At 40.2% G+C, this 21,304-nt stretch overlaps 1 protein-coding gene and 1 long non-coding RNA gene across 2 annotated transcripts in view; both read left to right on the plus strand.

The window, feature by feature from the left end:
- Nucleotides 1-21,304, plus strand: part of yjefn3 (YjeF N-terminal domain containing 3) — a 52,629-nt gene that overhangs the window by 3,053 nt on the left and 28,272 nt on the right. The gene's annotated exons all lie outside the window — the stretch shown is intronic.
- LOC118470492 (uncharacterized) lies at nt 6,611-7,502 on the plus strand. Its single transcript, XR_004847583.2, has 3 exons — nt 6,611-6,828; nt 6,900-6,972; nt 7,045-7,502. It is a non-coding gene; the product is annotated as an uncharacterized LOC118470492 (long non-coding RNA).

Consider the following 21,304-nt stretch of genomic DNA (forward strand, 5'->3'; position numbering starts at 1 on the left):
TCTGTCACCGCAGGGCTCCACGTTTCTCCAGAGTCAACCTTGTGATAAAGCCATGCAATGATCTGATAGAATTATATAGAAATTGTAAGCAATGTTTGTGCCAGGGGCAAGCAGGAACCCATTAAGTTAATGCACTAAACTCTCAATATGTGACAATCCTGCTGTTTTAGCGTGATAATGGTTTGAACGGCAGAAAGATCAGAATTGACTCCAAGTGTTTAACACACAGAATAACAAACTGCACACTCACACATGATGCAACAGAGGATGTGTGACAAATTCTGGAGTAAGCAGGTGTGGAAGTGCCCCAACATTAAAGTGCACATATTTCTCTGGCACCTCACTTGATGTTTTGCCTGCGGTGGTGGATAACCTGTAAATGTTTGCGTTGGTTTTTGACCCTTGGATTTGGCACAGTTGCTTCTTCTGAGAGATCAGATGAGTCAAAATGCAGAGGGCAAGTTTTGGAGCTTGTGTGTTGTGTGATTTATTCAGGTATACAACATCCTTCTAGCAAAGAGAGAAATAGACACACAGGCCTGACTGTTTTCCAAGCAAAGTGTACTCAGTGGCGATTTTTTAAGAGCGACTCAACAAGTAGTAACATCTTTTCTTCTTTATAGACCTTTCTGAGTTTTTCTCCTCTCTGTGCTCTGACAGTGATTGCTGTTTGGGCTCTTTGCACCACCTTTTCCCCCTTTGCTCGCCACACCAGAGGCCTGCTAACCAGTCACACGGAGAAATGTCAGACTTTCCTGAGATGTTCCTGTCTGTCTTTCCACTTGCTGCTCTGCCTAGCTGTCTATCTGATGCGCTGCCAGTGCATCAAGCTGTCTGAATTTACCTGCTCTGCCTTCATGGCCCTCCTTCTTTGGCAGCGATGAATATTAGGCTTATTGTTATTCGTCTGGCTTGCCTCCCTCCCTTCAGCTCCCTGCCACCAATCCCCATGTTGCCAGCTCCATTTGCTAGTGTGACAGCTCAGGCATTTATTTATAGGGCAAATACAATGATTGGGGCAGAGAGGTGGAGATGCAGAGAGGCAGAATAGAGGGCAGAGATGATGATTTGCCACCAGTGCGCTGTTTGCCCATCATTTTCCTTCTCCATTAAAGTCAGATTAGCTGCAAGAGTTCTCAAAGCACTGTGTTTTAAATGTAGGGGGTGGAGGAGAGTGAGGCTAAGAGGAGGTGAAGGAGGATGAGGACTTATATCTGATTTCAAGTGAGTTATAGTCTGCAATAAGTCTATTGGTTTTTGTTATTTTTCATCTTCTCTGTTTAAGTGGCATCGTATAGCCACAGAGTGTGAACTATGAGCATGAAAGAAGCAACCAGACAGCGCTTAGTGCATTCACACAAAATGATTCCATTACCTTGAGTATATAACTTGAAGTAAGACTTACATAATGATGACTTTATGCTTCACACGAAACACAATAACAGCAAAGCTAACAGCTCTCTGAGGCTAAATGCTATCATGCCAGCATGCTGCTCCCATTGACAACATGCTGATGCTTAGCAGATACAATGATTACCCTGCTGAACATCTAATTTTAGTTTATGAGCTTGCTAGCATTTTCCCATTTCCAGCAAACATAAACCCTAGCTGGAGCTGATATGTATATTTGATGCTAACATATTTCAGTCTTCGTGGCTAAAACAAGATGCAAAAAAATGCATTTACATTCTACACTTACTGTAATTACCAGATGTCCCCTTGTGAACATAGACTGTAGTGCCTTAAACTTGCATTCTGTCTAACCAACAGCAGGGGGCGACTCCTCTGGTTGCAAATTGAAGTTTGGTTATGAGAAAACAACCCTACTTCTCACTTGATTTATCACCTCAGTAAACATTTCCCCAATTAGCTAATGGTTTTAATTGCTAGTTTTGAGACTTTGTGAATACAATATGACGTTTATTTTGTTAATTATGGTCCCACTTAGAGAAAAATAGACTATAAAGCATGCTATGTGAAAGGGTGTGACTCCTTTGTGACAGGTCACTACCATATTGTCATGCGTAGTGTATTTGAGTTCTAAACCATCCATCCGTCTCTCACGTGTTTCATTTAGCTTCAAAAGAGAAAGATGACAGTGGCCACATACCAAACTCAAGGCTTCGAAAAGTGGTGCACAAACCAGTGGGTGAAGCCACAGTTGCTATCTTGTGTATACAGTCTGTGCTACAGCATTCATGACCACATTCAGGTACAATAACAAGTTGCAAAAGCGAGCAAACATGGATGCATCGTGAGCCAAAGTCATTGTTGTCAGAGTTGTTAAAACACTAAAATTGGGCTACACTGAGCTAGCTCTATATTTGAATCCCTATCTGTCCTGCTTTGCAACATTTGAGCCTCAGTGTTATTACTGAAATTAAACTGTAAAGCAGCAAGACACCATGAAAATTGCTCAGTAATGACTTTGCAGGTCCCAATCTTATTGAGCATTTATCAGAAGTGCCCAAAGAGACATGATCCAGAGACCCCACCCATAACTCACAAGGCCCAAAGGATTCAGTAGCAGCTTCCTGGTACCAGACACCATAGAACATAGATCTTTAAGCCCATCCTATAGTGAAATGAATGTATTATAATACTTGTACTCCTGATGACAGTGCAGCCCTTGAGTAAAATGGTCTTCAAATGTAGACATTACCTCAGCAAAATAAAAAAAACTGCTTCAACTCACATGTCAAATCTGCCATATTTATTTTCATCAAACAACATTTTAAAGGCTGTATTGGCCATTTCCAGTGACAATGCCAGTACCATTGTTTCTACCTAAACTTTAATACAGAGACTAAAACGAAAAACGAAAGTTGTTTAATGCAGCAGCTGACTTAAGGGGAGGATGTGTATCCACTTACAGGCTAATGGGAAATAAGAATGTGATAGCAAATGCATTTGTGCAGTAATTATAGTTTCTCACGTTGATGAATTCACTCAATCCAAAGCTTCTCTGGCGGCGCTGAGGTCTGCTTCACTCGAGGTTTGATATCTCCTGTGTTCATTGGCTTGAACCCCTCCCCAAAGCATAAAACACTGCAGATCCACATTTAAATTAGTCTCCAGGCAGCAGCCTTTGTTGATGAAGAGCACAACAGAAGCCATTTAAGGAAGGCTGAGCCAAGATTCTGTCCTCCTCATTATGTCCATGTTGTGAATTGTTTTTTTTTGTGGCTATGAATTGAAAGAGAGCAATATTCTCCCAAGGGTGTCTCAACTTGTCCTGAAAAACGCACTCGATGAAATACTAAAAATCTAAAGCACCATCTCGCTTTAGCACTCGCTGGTTTGAGGAGAGATGAGAGCGGAGTGAAAAAGTCGGGGGTGAGTTTGGTTTGCTTATCCGCACTTTAGTTTTCTGTGACAAGCCAAATACAATAAATTGTCCTGCAAACAGGAGCAGTAGGAGGGTGACAGACGGACAGAGGCTGCAATAAAGAAAGACAAAGCCGAGCTAGAATTCCTTCTTGTGCTTTTAATTGGAAAGAGTGTTAAAATGTGCTGTGAATACGCAGTGTGTGCTTTAGTGCTGCCTTGTGAGTGTTAATGTGATGGGGAATGACAGGGCCACAGCAGGACACTTTGATGTTTAAGCTGTATCATTTTCTTACCATCTTCCCTCCTCTAATAGCGTTACACCAACACAAATAATTGTGATATAAAGAGTCCTGGTGTGTGTGTGTCTGTGGTTGCGGTTGTGGGCACTGGAGCACAATTTAATGGTTAGTTCCTCTCACACTTCACTAAATAAGAGACAGCTCACTACATCTTGTCCTTGAAAAACAGGCCTTCTTTTCCCACCTTTTACGTGCACACGCACATGCAAAACATGGAGGTGGTTACAGAAGACGGATGCTCGGTGGAATCACTCCTTTGAGGTAACGGAAACAGGCTTCATGTTTTATTCCTCTCCTTACTACCATGCTCAAGCACACGGAGAAAAACCAAAGGATTGCACACTTGAGCCGCGTAAACAGACATTAAAAAGGAAATGTGTACATAAAGGATGCCTGGGAGAGCCCGTGTGTTTATGCCTTAATGACTGTAAGATTGATTTGACAGGATCTAATGTCTCTTTGGCAGCAGGAGAATGCACTCGAGCGTAGCGTCTGTTGAGAACCTTTATCTAGATGCCTCCGGGCCCTTCAGATACTCACACCTACATACAGAATGCTGCTGAAAGAGAAGGAAACTGATGGCCAGGAGGCAGGGAAACACATTTATCTATAAAATATATAAAGTGATTTAGGGTTATAATTTGAACGCTGCAGTGGTTTTTTAGTGATGTTTTATGTGTTGGACCCCGAGCTGAACAGGTACCAGATATGCTGCTGCTCTGTCAGGACCCTCTTGTATACACTGCGCTCCTTTTCGCAACATTTTTCAATGCAAAGGCGATTCAGACTTTAAAAAAATTGTTGAATTTAAGATACATACACCAGGAATCCATAGCTAAATCTCTGCTCTTGTTGCCACTGATGCTCCTTTTCAGGTAACCAGAAGCTTGCCTTTTAAACCTTACTACAGTATGTGCCTTAAGATGAAATATGTATAAATTGGCATTATATGTCTTAAATTAATTGAATTTAATTGAACTTAGTCAAACGGCAAGTAAAAATTGAAGTAAGTGTGTGGAAATGGTACTTCAATCATCAAATTAAATTAAGTGTATGATAATGATTCAACACAGGACATGAACCTCACTCTATCCGATGTTAAAGTTCTTAGTGCCTCTCAGACATTGACAAAATGTCAGCATTTAATGCCCTGGGAATGATGAGAACTAGTTCTTATATGCGATGCTCGAATCAAAATGAGAGTGTTAAAAGTGCCACAAGCAGATTTTAGCTTTTTAAAGTCACTGTCCTCACAATGAAATAGAGAGATTTGGTTTTGTTGACAAGTTTCTAATCAAATTTATGACCACAATGTGCGACTGGCTCATCACACTCCATGTGGCAGATGATTTAATTTGTACTTCCAGGGCTGCTTTGCCTTTTTTAAAGCACAAAACTTCCACTGATCACAGCGACTTTGCTTTGACTGAGTGAAACAGAGCGCCAGGCTATTATTAGAGCAGCACCATTATTTCATTTGGCAGGTCCTCACTGTGCCTCAATTACCTGCTGCTAATTAAGCTATTATGCTGCTTAAATGTGATCTTTTCATATGACATTTTAGTAATTCTGCTGATATTGCGGAAGTGACACATATTTTCAGCCTTCCTCTCCCTGTATTCTAGTTTTTCCCACCATACTTTTATTTTGATTTCCAGCTGTTTTGGTTCCATGTTTCGATGATATCAATCTGCCTGATCATATCGATCACTTGTGCTTCCTGCCTTTGATGTTGTTTGTTCCGAGGATCAGCAATGCAATTAGTGAAGGAAATGCTATGATGAACTGTGGAAATCGTGGCCAATTGACAAATAAATATCCAGGTTTAAGGAAAAAAGATTTTCCTTGAGGAAACCTTCTGAGAAAATATTGCTTTCTTATCACATTTCTTGTTTTTTGATAGCTTGAGGTAGACAGAAAGGTACCTGATAAACCAAGTGGAAGCATGTGTAAAGCTTCTTTTTACTGAATATGTGAAAAATGTGTGTTTGTTTATGTGCTGGGATGATATTTATGCAGTTTTTAATGTGTGCAGACAGGGTACACTTTCATTGTGTGGGAGCATTTGTTGAATATTATGTTTACCGAGCTACATTTAGAAAGCTGACAGGCATGAAAGAGGGAAGAAAAAGAGGCGCCAGGTTACAGGAAAGTGTATCTCTGCGTGTTTGTGTGCACATGATGGTGGTGGTGGGTAGAAGGTTTAAAAAAAACAGGATGGGTGACACTTTTTAATACACAAACGTGTACAGCTCCTTCAGAAGTACATGCCTGATAACCTTTATTCCCGGAGTTTATAGTAGATAATGATTTTTTTTCTTTAGAACCTGCTGGAAAGTACTGTAGTTGTGACTCCTTAGGTAATGATTAATTTATATTGTTTTAGAAATCAATCACCCTCCCACCTACTTCATGAGTCCTCTCTAATTAACCTGCTGAACCCTCTGTGGGCTCATTTTTCACTGCAGTATGAAGTCCTGTGCCTCCATGGAAACAGAACAACAATGACTAAAATTAGAGAGAACTCAGAAATGTGTCCTGTTGGGAATGACACAGATATAATGCCATCAATTATAAATAAAAAAAAGATAAATGACTCAACCTGGAACCAACATGTACAGCAAATCTCCCAAATGTCCAAAGGTGTTATTAATATTGGAAAAAAAGTGGTTACACATGATTGACATTTTACAATCTCTACAAACTCTGTTTTTCACATCAGCTCTATAAAGATGTTTCATCACGTTGGGTGTATCTTCCAACAAGTTGCTCCATGTTCAATTTTTGAAACATGTGATCAAGTTTTTTTTCTTTTCTTCTAAGTCTCAGTCAAAATTAATTTCCATACCGTTCTTCTCTCTATGGAAACATGTGGCACTCACTCTGCAATAGTTCACCCTGCAATAGTTCATTGTTGGCCATCAAGAATCCCAACATGAACAGACAACTTAAAACAGTCACAATCAGTCACTTCCACAGTATTGGACCTCCTCTCTGTCACTCACAACACCTGAGCCAATCACCTGCAGTCTCCCTCCCACCTGGAATCCACCTGTTCCTTTGTTTGAAGCACATCCAGATTCACTCAGTCACACACAACAGTCACTTGAACAGCAGGATCACCCCACATTCACTCAGCTCTGGAAACACATTCACTTTTCACAAGCCTGGAATCTTGGAAATCACAGCATCAAAGCAAGTGAGTTAAAATTCATGTGAAGCAAGTTGAAGCTGTTGGTATCATGCTAATGCTCATGCTAATGCTAACAGGCCTTCAGCTCCACAACCATGCTGTTGGACTCGTGGCTGCCACCAACATAAACCAAACATTTTGCTGACATTGGTGAGCAACTAATGAAAAATGTGATGAGTGACATCATGATGATGATGATGATGTAGCCTGTCTGCTGAACAGGTTAGGCTCCTATGGATGATTTGAATTGATGGTGAGCTACCCTCGAAAGAACTGGAACATTCTGAAAAGATTCACCCCTTCACCCACCCACTCATTGGCAGGCCTCAAGCCTCACAGCTTCATCCCTTCCCCAGTGGTGTGGTAGGACTTGTTTATATTTGTTCCACCGTGTTTATATTTGTTTCACCTTGTTTAGACTCATTTGGACTTGTTAGGATTTGTTCATGGACTAGTTTCATGGATTGATTACTTTGATTAACACCATTGGCAACAGTGGAACCACACTCACCTGAATTAAGAACTGTCATTGCATTATTGGATTGAACATAGCACATAGTCACTTTAAATTGTTTAAAGTGAAGCTGCTGTATTATGATTGAATTGCTTGAATTACAGGTGAATGTTTGATTTTTCTGATTTTCTGTTCTTTTAATTTATTATTTTGATCATTGCTCTACCTTGATACATTCAAGTATTTTCTGTTGATTATTTTTTAACATAATTTCTGTGTGTCTTGTGTTTTCACACAGCTCCCAGAGCTGAACCTTTTCCATAGCCTAGCCCTTAGCCTACCTAATGGTAGCATATTTCCATTACAAGTGCTACAAACACTGCCTGCAGCATTGAAGTATGGATAAATATGGCGTCAGAGTCCCATATAGCTGAGCTCCCTTCTCTCTCTTTGTGGCTAAATGTGAAATCCTTCTGGAAATGTAATAACTTGACTAAGATGAGTCTCAGAGTAAATCTAGAGTTGAAGCTGAAAGTCGATCAAAGGGCATAGTAAGAATGTTGGTCCTGACAGGAAGTAGTTGGATGAAGAAGGTGAACATGTTTCTTCCTTCACTTTTTTCAGAAAGATTAATAAAAGCAAGGTTGAGTGCTCTCGGTGTCATCAACCTTGTCCTTCAGGTAGGTATTTTCTTTTTCAGATGTTGTCAGGTCATTGATGTTATCTTTTCTAACCTTGATGATTAAGATCCCTGAATGCTGTTAAGAGCTTGGATGAACAAAGGAAACCACAGCAAGGAGGTAACAGTTTGCACAGAGAAAATCTACTCTGCAGCAGGAGAATAATCCGACTCACATGTTTCAGAAATAGGTTCAGATCAGTTGGTGACAGCTTTTTATGACAGGCCCAAATTAAAGGAGCGGCTTAAGACCTCTGACCTGGATCTGAGATAATCAGAAGCCAAACACGAACAAAGTGGGAGGATGATCAATTTTCAGATAATTGTGAACTAATCATTACACCTAATGTTTCACTAATGTAGGATCTTTCAGCTGGTTCTTTAATCAATATCTCCTACAAAGTCTGGGATTAGGGGATATTAGGAAAATACTAGCAACACACTAACAATCAGCTCATCTCTGATTCACTCTCTGATTCATTTTTTACCCGCATTATTGTGCACCACATTGTAAAGTGTTAAAAATTGTGTATTCTAATGCTGTCGCCTCATTCTTCTGTTTCACTCAGGGTCAGATTTCAACAGGAACACTTGAGCTGCCTCCTCTGTTTCTTTGAACTCTCCAGCCATTCGTGCTCAATCAGCTTTGTGCGTGATAGAAAAACAAATTTTAGTGAAGCTTTTAGAATTGCCTCATTTATTTTGTAGAGGATCATCTTTGCTGTCACGACTCTGTGATTAGAATCCTACATCCAGCTTGTTTTTTTTAAAATTATTGATTTCAGATGTGGGATGATATAAGGAGTCGATTACGATAATTGCCTTTTGGCTTTGTTCCCAAATCCTGGTTGACCTTTGAGCCCGAGTATTTACGTTTGAAAGGCTTCAGCACACACATGTAACATATTAAATCACTGAAGACATGATCCCATCTACAGAGTAGTGGCAGCGTTCATTCAGAGGTTTGTTGTCAGTCAGTGGAACATGAGAGAATTTCTTTCCTTGAATCATCACAATAGGAGCAAAATTAGTATTTATAGCTAGAGAGAATATTAGTCTCCATCAGTCTTTCATTTTGATGCATGTTATTTAGAAATTATTGTGTGTTACAGATCATTATCTCAGAACAGCTGCCTAAAAATATATATAGGAGAATAAAATGTGAGATAATGAAGAGAAAACAATGCTGCTATAGTAAGAAATCAACTCTAACATCACATCCACTCTCCAACAATGGCTCTACGCTTTATTTTGAAAACATCTTCCTTATTGATGGCGACCTCTGATTCTTCAGAGAGCAACAACACATTTGCCTGAATTTGACAATGTGTTTGTGTCTAAAGCAGAATCTGTATCTTGCTGTAGCAGAAGAAAAAGAAAACAGCTAGAACAGCCCTTTTATTTTCTCCAGGCAGGAAGTGAGGTGTTAAAGCAGGAACACCTGTGAGATGTTAACAAAGGAAGCATGAAGAAGATTAAGGGAGTGAAGTGAGAGTTGGGAAAATGAGATTACAGAACTCAAACCTCTGGTCATCTTTGCTTGTATCAGAGTAAATGGAGTGGCTTTGGAACCCAGAACCTGCTGGGTGTGTGAATGTTTGAAGGTCCTTAAGAAACTTTGATCCCATTAGCAGGACTCCTTCCACCACATCGTTGGATCCTGGCTGAGATAAATCTCCTTTTTTCTTACCAAATCTCCAGACTTCGTCTGTTCTATCTTCTAGCTTGTTATTCTGCAAGCTATAAGATAGCAATTTTAGCAAACAAACTGATTGTATTGGTATTTCTTTTTGTTGTGGTTTGACTTTCTGCTGATTTCCTGCGTGGAAATGTTCCACCAAAATAATTTCCACCTGCTGCTATTTTGAATGAACACCAAAGCTGAATCCTTTGTTTAGCCCCATGAAGACTCTGACTGGTTTGAAGAAATACAGACAAGACAATGTTCTGCAGAATAGTTTAGCAAAGTAAGACTAATTCCTGCCTGACTTTTTGGATTTTCACCGTATGATTTTTGATACTTAAGACTTCTTGAGATTTGACTCCTGACCCATTGCTGACCGCTGCCCGTCTCAGTGTTTCAGTAAACTTTCCTCCATCTGATAAGTCTGTCAGTTGTGCTTTATAGTTCCATTTCTGTTTTGCTGCATCATTTTATAAACAACACCTGACTTGCATACATCTTCTTTTCACTTGTGGAATTTTGGAATCTCATGTCACTACAGTATCACCGGTCAGAAAAAGCAGCGTTATAGCAATGATTCATACATATTAATTCTTAATTATCAAATGCATATCTCCCTAGATGTTTTGGGCCAACAGACAGGATATACAGAAAGATATATAGAAGTAGAGAGAGCTCAGAAATGTCTACTGTGTAGAATGACACAGTTTTAATTGCATGAATTTAAAAAAAAGGAAAAAAATTAAGTAGATTTTTTTCATTAAATTTGCAAAAATGTTTAAAAAAAAATATCAGCATGTACAACATTTTCCAAGTACCCACAGGTGTTAATAATATTGGGGAAAAAAGGTGACTCCACACCATAGATATTTTACTATTTACATGTTTATAGTCTTTAAAAAATAAAAATTTTTCACACAATGGCTATAGAAAGATATTTCAGCACGGTGAATGTGTTCCTGCCTGTAAAGTGTCTTTGAGTCCCTAGAAAAGCGCTACACAAGCAAAATGTATTATTATTGTGATTACTGACAATAATAATAATAATGACAATAATAATAATAATAATGATAATAATGATAATAATAATAATGATGATGATGATGATGATGATGATAATAATAATGATGATGATGATGATAATAATAATGATAATAATAATAATAATAATGTATGCCCCAAGGAGCTCAGAACTTTTTATTTTTTACATGATGTATTTAATGCAGTAGGCAATTTTTTATTCAATTTATTCAGCATGTAGAATAGCTAGAATAACTAATATTTAATAAATTCATATTGACATAGATGTTATGGGCCTAATGCAATCCAAATAATATTGGTAAAATTACATCATTTTTTGTATAGAAATTATGAAGAGAGGTAGTAAATCTAAGCAGCACCGAAGTGGGAATTAGTGTTTGCACCTCTGGGAGAAATTTCCAGTCCAGTAAATGACCTAAACGCTCTGGTCCCTCATTGCTGTTCTTAAAGCTTTGTTTAGTAGGAATTATTTGATGCTGTTTTGATGTCCAACTATATAAAAGTTTGAAAATCTGCCAAAATCTCAAGGCAGGATGTTCAGAAACTACTGGGTGGGCTGAAGCTATAACAGGGTGGTGGGTTGCTTTTGCACAAACCCTGCAGGAGATCTCTCTTTCTCTGTGAGCTGCCACAGTGTTTCCAGCCGGCCAGTCAGTCGTGCCTTGAACATGTTCAAAGAAAGATGGAGAGCAGAGAGATTTTTGAGCCATGTTTCAACCGCTCTCTGTGGAATTTTAGCAACATCTTGAGATGATTCCTCCCTTACAACCTCCACTGGACAGACTAAGTGGACTTCAAAAGTCAGTTCCTTAAAAACTGAGTGTTCGACTTTGTACAACAGGCAGATCAAACTGTGGCGTATTTAACGACAGAATCTCCACTTCTAATTTCTAGCCCTTCAGCTGTTTTCCTACTGAACCCTGCGGGAGATTCGTTGACAGGGGTCAGGGCTGCTCTGAGGAATGTGACTAGAAAAAGAAATGTTCTCATGGTGACAGAATGGGAGCGATGCCCACGAGCAGCTCGCCTTATGTCATCTCCGCCGGAAAAATCAATGTGGGGAGACTGAGAAAAGGGATACAGAGAGGAGAGAAGAGGAAGAGAGGAGGAGAAAAGAGGAGAAGAGACGAGAGGACAAGGGTAATTTAGATGTAGAGGAAAGGAAAAAAGAATGCCTGAGGACCAGTAAATTGATAATAAGATCCAGACAGCGGCGGAGGAGGGGGGGTCTCACTTTTCTTTCAGCTATTACCACTTGTCACTCACATCGATTTTGCTCCAGTTGCCATAGAAACCAAACCCAGCTACACCCCAGTGAAAGACCTTTGCAGGGACTCGAGTTAAAACTGTAGCCGATCATTACAATATGTTGCAATGAAATTTCCCTCTCAGTGATGTTTCTGGTTAGTAGATCCAATCAGGCGTGATAACAGAACTGGCAGACAGAAGAAACAGAATAGGAAATCATGGATGCAACTCATTACATAAATTCTCAATAATTGATGCACTTTTTCCTTTCCAGAAATGCATTTTGTGTTATATTTTGCACTTGTAGGTGTTGAGTTTCCCACTGTCCTCATGTGTTTGTGCGTGCCACTGCTTGCTGACAAGAAGGCTTTCCCAATTTTCAGTAACTGGGTTCACTGTCTCGCTCTGCAGAGTCCTGATTGTGGTTGTGTTTTGTTTCCCATTGGAAGAATGCTGTCACAGAATTCTGATTATGTAAATGACTTGTCTTTCATATAGCTCTCTGTGTTGTTTATCACATCCCCTCCTTTTCGTTGATGGATTATATGAATAGAAAATTAAAGTTGGGGGGTTTTGGAAGTCGAGATAATAAAGCGGCAGGAAAACAATAATGTGCACATTTAATTAGCTTCCCGGCGGTTTGTACGCTGATTATATAGGATGCAGGAAACTTCATCGAAAGCAATGCATTGTGATAAACACAGGCTTAAAGTTTGTTTTTAAAGGCTGGTTATCATTCCTAACACAGAAAAACATGGGAATAAGATGCAAAATAAGTGGACATTTCTAATCACCTGAGGATTTCATTTCTTCTTTGCCAAACACCATCTCCAAGTCCAGACAAAGATCTGCTTTAATAAGGCAATCAGCAGAGGTGCAGAGGAATTTCTGCCTTCTGTTTGCCTCGATGGGCAGTTGCTAAGGGCAGACTCCACGGTGACCTGCGAGATGGCAGGTTAATGGGGATGCTGCCGTAAGAACACCAGCCAGAGAGAACCAGACGGACAAATCAACACACAATCAACTAAATGTTTGCAGAGAAAGAGCAAATCAAAACCCTGGAGAGACGGAGAAGTGGAGGAGAGAAAATGGAAGAGGGACATGCAGTGGAAGGCCTTTTGTTTTCTTTTACTTCTTTCATAAATTCAGTTTTCAGTGATCATCTATTCGTGTTTTTCCCGTTTCTGCTTTTGAATTGTGCGATAATTGCCATAATTATAAAGAGTTAGAAGAGGAGGGGCTCTGATTTCTATAGCTTTTTTTTGATTTCTGTCAGATCATTGTAATTAGTAAAAATAAAGCTTGAAAGTTTGCTATAGTCATAGAAGACGTGAGTTGGTGGTGCTAAAATTGTCAACAGCGGATGTAATTAATCAAGAGGCATTTTATGTAACACTGCCAGTATACCATTACTGGTGGGCTTTATGAGAAGGTACAAAGAGGAAGAGAACGGGGCTGAAAAAGAAAAACAAAGGTTTCCTATTGTGTCATTAGTCATATAAGCAGGAAGTACAAGCAGAACCCTTGTGATTCACGTCATTCAGAACAAGCACAGTCTTTGCACTGGCTGTATGTGGCTTTTATACATCATCTGACATAACATGTATCCACCAAGTCCAGATGTAGTGAAGGATGAGCACAGGTACTAAGTGAGGAAGGTTCTGCCTGCACTTATCAAACATCTAGCTGTATTTGTGTAACTTTGCAACATCCAAACACACTTCGGACTTTAAAGTTCTCTCCAAACATTGATTACACACCTAAAAATTAATCTCTGTGTATCAAAATCACATTTAGACTTTTTCCTCTTCATGAAAGAATCCTTTGCTGTCTTAAAATGGCTTAAGTGCAGCATTGTTTGCTGTTTCTTCTAGAATGTGCAGATCTATGAAGTCCTTACCTGTTTTGCCTCGAGCACACCAGCTCACCTATGAATTCAAGCATCCTAAAACTACTCTGCAATAAATAAGAGAAAGTGATAGTGCATCAGCGATAGACATTTTATCAACTGCAGTGGAGAAAAGATTTGATAGACTGTTAGATAGTGATAGTTTGACGTGGCTGCTGTGCAGGTCTCCAGAGGCATGCTAGTCTGTGACTGCCTCCTGTCACCTCTGTCCAAACCAACAGACCTCCACCGGTAGAGGCAGTGGCTGGTGGTTGTCATTATGAAACAGGTTTTTGCAGTCCAAAAACACCCATGATCTTGTGCACCTTCACCTAAGCAATGTGCTCTCTACATCTATCCAGATAAACCCTGGTCTGTCCAGCCACTCAGAACCTTAACCTGTCCCTGCAGCTCCAGACTTTAATAACTTTCTTTATTTAATGTATGTAAAGGTAAGATTATTACTTAATCTTTATTATTTTCTGTTTATATATAAATGTATTTATTTGCGTGTTTTTTATGGCTGTGTTGACGTTAAAATTATCTCTTGTATGCTCTCATAAATACGCTGAGATGGGTGAAATAAGGAAATTAAGTGGCGTTAAATCCTCGACTGGCAGCTGAGTATAAAGTGGCCAAGATGCGAATCAACACCTCCATGATGAGGCTATTGTTCTCTGCTGGAAACCAGTGGATTGCTACTTCTGGGTTGGGGATGAGCTGCTGCCTCAAGTGAAGGCATTTAAGTATCTCACAATGTTATTCACCAGTGATAGGATAGTAAAGCATGAGGTGGACGGACAGGTTGGTGCTGCATCCACAGTAATATGGGCATTGTAGTGGACCATTGTAGAGGAAGAGGCAGCTGAGCCAGAAGGCAACGCTCAAGATTAGACCATTAGATCTATGTTCCAATCTTCACCTTTGCTCATGAGCTCTGGGTAGAGACCGAAATAAGACTGCAGATCCAAGGGGTCAAAATGAGCTTTCTCTGTAGAGTGACTGGACCTTTGGTGAGAAACTTGGATATCCGGAGGGAGCTTGGAGTAGAATCAAAGTGTTGAGATGGTTTGGCCATCTGATTAGGATGCCTCTTTGGTGACTTCCTTCAGAGGTTGTCTGGTCAAGTCCAACTGGAAGGAGAGCCTGGAGGCAACCCAGAACTCTCTGGAGGGATTATATATCTCATCTGACCTGCGAACATCTTGGTATCCCCTAGGAGGAACTGGAAAGTGTTGTTGGGGAAAGGGACGTCTAGAATGACTTGCTTAGTCTGCGGACTTCGAAACTCGACCCTAAAATAAGAAAATCGGATAGATGAATGGTTAAATTCAATTGAAATATTATTGATATTGACTAAGTAATTTAGCCATAGATGCTGGAATGGGAAACCAGTTCTAAAGTAGAATAATAATATGGAAACCTGACAGGATCATCTTCTAGCAAATAAAAGCATCATAAGGAGAACAGCTTCATTTTCACTGCATATCTTCCTGCCCTTCATTGATTCTTTACATGTCTATTTCTGTCACTTTTTGTGTAAATATCTGAGTGACACTCTGTGAATTGTCTTCTAAGAGAGAAATATATGCTTTAATTCCCATTTTTAAGTGACGTCGTTTCTCTAATCTTGAAATTACTGATGGATTTTTACTTCCAGTGTGAGCTTTGATCAGAGAGTGAGCTGTCCAAACCCTTACACTCTATGAATGGTTCTCATGCAGACCTCCGCAAATGCACAACTAAGTTATAGCTACTTCCTTAAGCTTTGGTCTAATCTCAGCCCAATTTACATCAAACACTGCACACAAAATCCTGAACACAAACTACTACATTAATGGATGGATTTCACTCACTCCCGCTCTGATAAGTAAGGCTGCACCTAGTTGTCATCATAATGAATTCAAACTGTATACGTGAATCACCAGCTGCTACATTTGGATGAGATATGCGTTAGGGATTTATATTTCTCCAGCTCTTTTCCTTTTTTGACCTATAAAAATTGCAGGCTAAAGCTCATTTTTTGGCTTCTGTGCTGGTTTTGTCCTGAGGTTTGGTGCCAATTTAAAAACAAACAAAAAATCCCTGACAATCCGGCTGCTTCAAAAGCATGATGCTTTGATGTTGACTTATTTTTCTGTTTCCTTTCAACTGGCATGTTCGCGTAAGTAAACACCACAAGCTCTAACCCAACCAGGGCTGTTATCTATTGCCATATTTCACTTTTATTGTCATGCAGCAGGTCGGATGATGGCACAAGTATCTCTATGTTTTGATGACATTTTATCTGCCTTTTTTAAAGCTGCATTTCCACTCTGGTATCTTTTATATGCAACTCATGTCTACCTCAAACCTAGTTTTTACAGTCTACATTTAATTATCCTCCTGCACAGTAGCTCAGAGTGACTACTGCTGGATTAAATTAACAGTTGAATGAATTTAACGTCCTGGAACATCCATATTACAAGAAGAAACACAGTGAGAGGTTCCAGTAATCTCCTATAACCTGCCTACAATGATGAATCAAGAGAAGATGTAAACTAAAATGATACTGGGTTAAAATTTTAAATTAAAGACTGAAAGGAAGAATGGATAGGAGTGGGACTAGAGTCAGTAAAGGTGGTTTTCAAAGCAGAAAAATTTCCAGTCAAATTAATTTCCCTCCACGGCACAGTCAGGGTCAAGGTAATGGGATTATTCAGCCTCAAGGAGATTGAATAATGATCATCCAATTAGTTATAGATATGAATATTTAAAATGTTACTGTTTGGGTCAGTAACTCTAGAATGTGCATAATTGCCTTAAGTGACCACTGGCAGGGAGATAAAGTCATATGTGGGGCTGTGAAGGATCAGTGCAACTGGTAATTAAAATGTGAAATAATGGCTGCATGTCTGAGGTTCATGTGTGTTAAAGCCGTTACTTCATTAAGAGTTTATTGTGAAAATCCAATAATAGATTTGTGAGGTTGTTGTGGCATGAAAGAAGGCTTCCAGATAAAACTTTAATGTGAATGACAGGAAATGAAAAATGAAACTGGTTGCCAAAAACAAACCAAAACATCAAGATAAAATAACTTTATGCAGGTTTTGAGACTTTTTCTAAGACAGACATTTTCACTCAGTTGATAAAAAGGGAAAAAATGAAACATTTCAATTGGCTTATGAACCTTCTGATTCGATTTTTTGTTTGTCGCTTGCTTCAACTCAAGGCGATGTTTAAAGACCACAGAGAAGCTTTTTGGTATACTCTGTTGTTCATTGTAGGAACATCATGTAAGCTACTGTTAAGGTGGTGGAGGGTGACAGTTTTTTTGCTGTCAGTGGTGTTGTTTTTTTTAACCACATGCTATTATATGACCTTTGTTGAACATTATATTACACTATGGTGTTTTTATAATCAATGTACTCTACTATGGCATTTTTTCTAGTCCAGATTGTCCAGCCAGCTCCAGTCTCATACAATTAAGCAGTAAATTATTCATAGCCCAACCAAAATTTGATTTGTTGTGATATTTTTATTTGTCCGGTAAGGTTTCTTCTGACCAGAAATGATATGAAGAAGTGAAAAAAGGCAGTAAAATGTTGTACTAGAGATGTTAATCATAAATTTACACTATTTTATGTAGTTTTTTTATGCATTTTTACTAAAAATGCCATGTTCACAGTAATCAAACATTAAGTTTTTTGAATGTCATACTATACTATGGTGAATTCTGAACCACATATGATGACTTAGCTGTCAGCTGGCTGTAGGGGCATGAATCTGTTTGCGTAGGCAGCAGCAGCACCAGCGACAGAAGCAGTCTTTGCGTGACGCCTCCTCCTCCTCCACATCACACCTTTGCAGCTTGTGGTTCACACATCTGCACCTCCTGCTCCCCCTGCTTCCGCCGCTCTTTCACCTCCTAATCGTCTTTGAGGGAGGTGAGGAAGATCGGGCTCACATGACGTGTGCGTCCTGGGACCGATGGAGATCATGCATGCAGAAGCCCACCAATTCCCAGCACCCTGCCAGGCTCCTCGGGCTGCACAGCTTGTGCGACATTCTGTTCCTAATGTATGGGAAATGCCACATGTGCATACATTACACCCACCGAGCCTGTCAGCGCAAAAGCGGTCGATGGCCCGAGGCTACAGCTCCACGCACAGACCTTTACACAAATCCTGTCAGTAAAGGATGGTGCCAAGGGCGAGAGCATGGGAGAGCTGGGAGAATGTTTGAGCAGCAGTGATTTAATTAATTAATCCTGAAGTTGGGAGGCTGCTTTGCAAGAGCGTGTGTGTCAATAACACAACTCCATCCCACAGGGGTCGGCTAATGGCTTGTGTAAAACGTCGCTTGACTGAGAGAATAGTTTCATGTTTGTGCGATTGACTATCATCGGTCTCATTTTCTTGAGCAAACAGACCGCTTTCGTCCAAGTTTATCATAACGCCCGACTGCTCGGCTCTCGTTAGAGGCAACTCATCAGAGGATTCCTCTCTCTCTCATCAGCCTCCTCTTCAACTCTCTCATCAGTGTTGTTTTTTTCATTTGCTGCGTCTCTGAAGATTACTCTCCTCCTTGTCTCTGCCTTGCACCTCTTGCACGTTTCTCTCTGCCACCTGCTGCAGCGTAAACACGACCACACACCCACCCACACACATGCAACCACGCATGCACATGCAGGTGAAAATCTGCGAAAAGGTCGTCCCGAATGCCAGTTTCGATACGACGGCTCTCTGGTTCCCCTCTCATGGTTTCCCCCTGCTGCTGCGCTCATCAATTATAAACAGCCTGCACAGGTTGAGTGTGTGTTTGTGTGTGAGGATGCAGGAAACAAAACCTTCCTCGGTGTGAAAGCTTCTGGCCAAACTTGTGGGAGACGCTGAGAGACGGTGGCAGCATAGGTTTGAGGCTTCTCTCATTAATATGCTGTCTGCTGCTTATGTGCTGTGTGTGTGTTCTGTATCTAATTGACTTTCAGTTGACCCACCTGCCTGTTCTGCATGGCACAGTCTGAATCACTCAGGAGAGAAGGGATTGGATTCACGTACATATGGCAAATGCGCACACACACATGTCTTCACAGGATGATTATGTAGCAAGGGAGTGAATAATTTCTGTGAAGGGAGTTCAAAGAAGCCTTGGAGAGTTTTGAGCAGCAGCAGAAGCCTCGTTCTCTTTGTTGTTCTCCGCTGGCTTTGCCTGGGGATTCTCTCTTCTCGCATTTTATTGGCAACGCTACAAAATAGAGCCATAAAAAGTGCGAGCAGGAAGGAGATTAGTCTTTTGTATCCAAAACCAGCTGAAGGCTGCAGGCCCTTCAAAGTCTGCAATGGGGACACATTGTGGGGAAAAAGGGGGAAAAAAAACACGAACTAAAATCTGCTTCCAAGTTTTTATCTTCTGCATCACCACATTGCTCCCCTGAACACCAAAACATTCATTTTCCTCACTGGCTGTGTGCTGAGATGTTTTTATTTTCCTGGAGAAGAGTCTCACAGCAGATGCTCATGCAGAGCACAAACAGAGGCTCTTAGCTGAATGAATGCAGCACAAGTCATTGCAATGAGTCATATTATGAGGTAATTTATAGCTGTTTGTTTCTCAGCTTAATTGTAGAATAACTACAAATGACTAGCAGGACTGACAGAATGACATTAAAGGTGGAGTCTGCGATTCTGGGGAAAGACACAATATTCATTCCACCAAGGAGGTGGAGCCTTGGTGGAGTTATGTGGCGATCGGCGTTGGTCTGTCTGTCTGTCTGTCTGTCTGTCTGTCTGTCTGTCTGTCTGTCTGACATTCCTCAAAAACGGACTAACGGATTTGGATGAAATTTTCAAGGAAGGTCAGAAATGACACAAGGACCAAGTGATTAGATTTTGGCAGTGATGCAGCTTATAGTCTGGATCCATGGATTTGTTAAGTATTTCTGTATCATTGCGAGATAGCAGCATGGTGTCACTGTAACTATGACAACAAGTGAACACTATCACATGACTGCAATCCTTCTACAAATCGACCATTGTGGACTTATCAGGATTTATCCATCAGAAATGATACGAGGAACAACTGGTTAAATTGTGGGGGTGTTTCTGAGTCCCATCAATTCCCACCGTCCACTACATACTTAGGTCACACGATTCGGTATCTGTACATAACGTACACATGCATAACACACTTCTTTCCAGATATGCTTTACCATGCACAGGACATGCTGGCGTGACGTTGTGTTGACCGCTCTCAGCCACTTTGTTTGTTTCCCTTTCCAGACCCAGTGCTGCATATAAATGTATAATTTTTCATCTAAAGTTGACTAAAAACACACTGGATTAAATCGTAAACTGCACCTTTAAAGGTCTTAGTGGCCCATCTGTGCATCTGCTTCCCCGCTGAGGGAGAAACTAACAGGGGGATAAACTTCAGAGAGGTGAGACTTAAGACGAGCAGCAGATACCCTGCAGATCAAAAACACCTTCAGCTCCCTGTAGACTTCTGTTTTTTTCTGCAGTAAATGTAAACACCTCTTATAGAACATGTAGTCCTCAACACCAAACACTGGAAAACACACACCTTCTGGTCACAAGTCAGCAGCTCACAGTTACAGTGTGCTGAAGCTGCTATATTAAAGATCACACCGCTCACCCCCCCCACTGCTGGTTCTGATGTTCGGGTTGTGCTTGAGCTGAGGCTTGTCCTGCTCTTGAGGGGTTTATTTCAGATCTTTCTAAGAGACTTTCTAAGCATAAATCTGTAAAAACTAAAGTGGCTCCGATGTTCGCTGTCAGACCTTTAAAATGTACTTTCTGTGGTTGCTGGTGATTCCGTCTCATGCATCTGTGTCTGATCTGAAATCTGCATTAATTTCCGCCTCCAGAAACCAGCTGTAAACACAACACGGACATGTTATCTGCTTTTAAGTTGCTAGTAAACAGTTGCTCATGTACACAGGAGATGCAGCGTGTCGACAAGATGAATGCAAGTGCAAGGTCGCTGCTTTAGTAGCTCTGTTTAGGTCTCTGGAGCAAAAATCTGACTCTTTAGCTGCTAGACTCTCTGCTGCGTTCCCTAGCTATTTGCTAATTCCTTTCCACTCTGCAGTTCTGCACTAAAAAAACAAGACAGTGAAGTTGTACATTACATTTTTTTTTTTTAAATCATTGTTTTCTACTCATGGAAGAATCTGTGCACAGATTTTTTTCCTACATATAGACTAAACCGTGCAATATCTGAATTTCTGCTTAAAGAAGAATCTGTAGAATATCAACAATACTTATGTATATTTCTTGCTTCTTTTTTTTAAACTGATGTTCTGACATTTTTGCATTATTGCTGCTGTAACACTGCCAAAATTGTGAGATTTATTAAGGCTTATCTTATCAACATAATGTACTTAAAAGGCTAATTCAGTGATTAAACATTGCATTCTTATGAAATTTTTGGACTCCACCTCCAATTTTTTTTGAATTTCTTACTTCAGAAGTGATATTCTTCAAATGC

The sequence above is a fragment of the Amphiprion ocellaris genome, chromosome 2 (assembly GCF_022539595.1).
Source record: "Amphiprion ocellaris isolate individual 3 ecotype Okinawa chromosome 2, ASM2253959v1, whole genome shotgun sequence".
Lineage (NCBI taxonomy): Eukaryota > Metazoa > Chordata > Actinopteri > Pomacentridae > Amphiprion > Amphiprion ocellaris.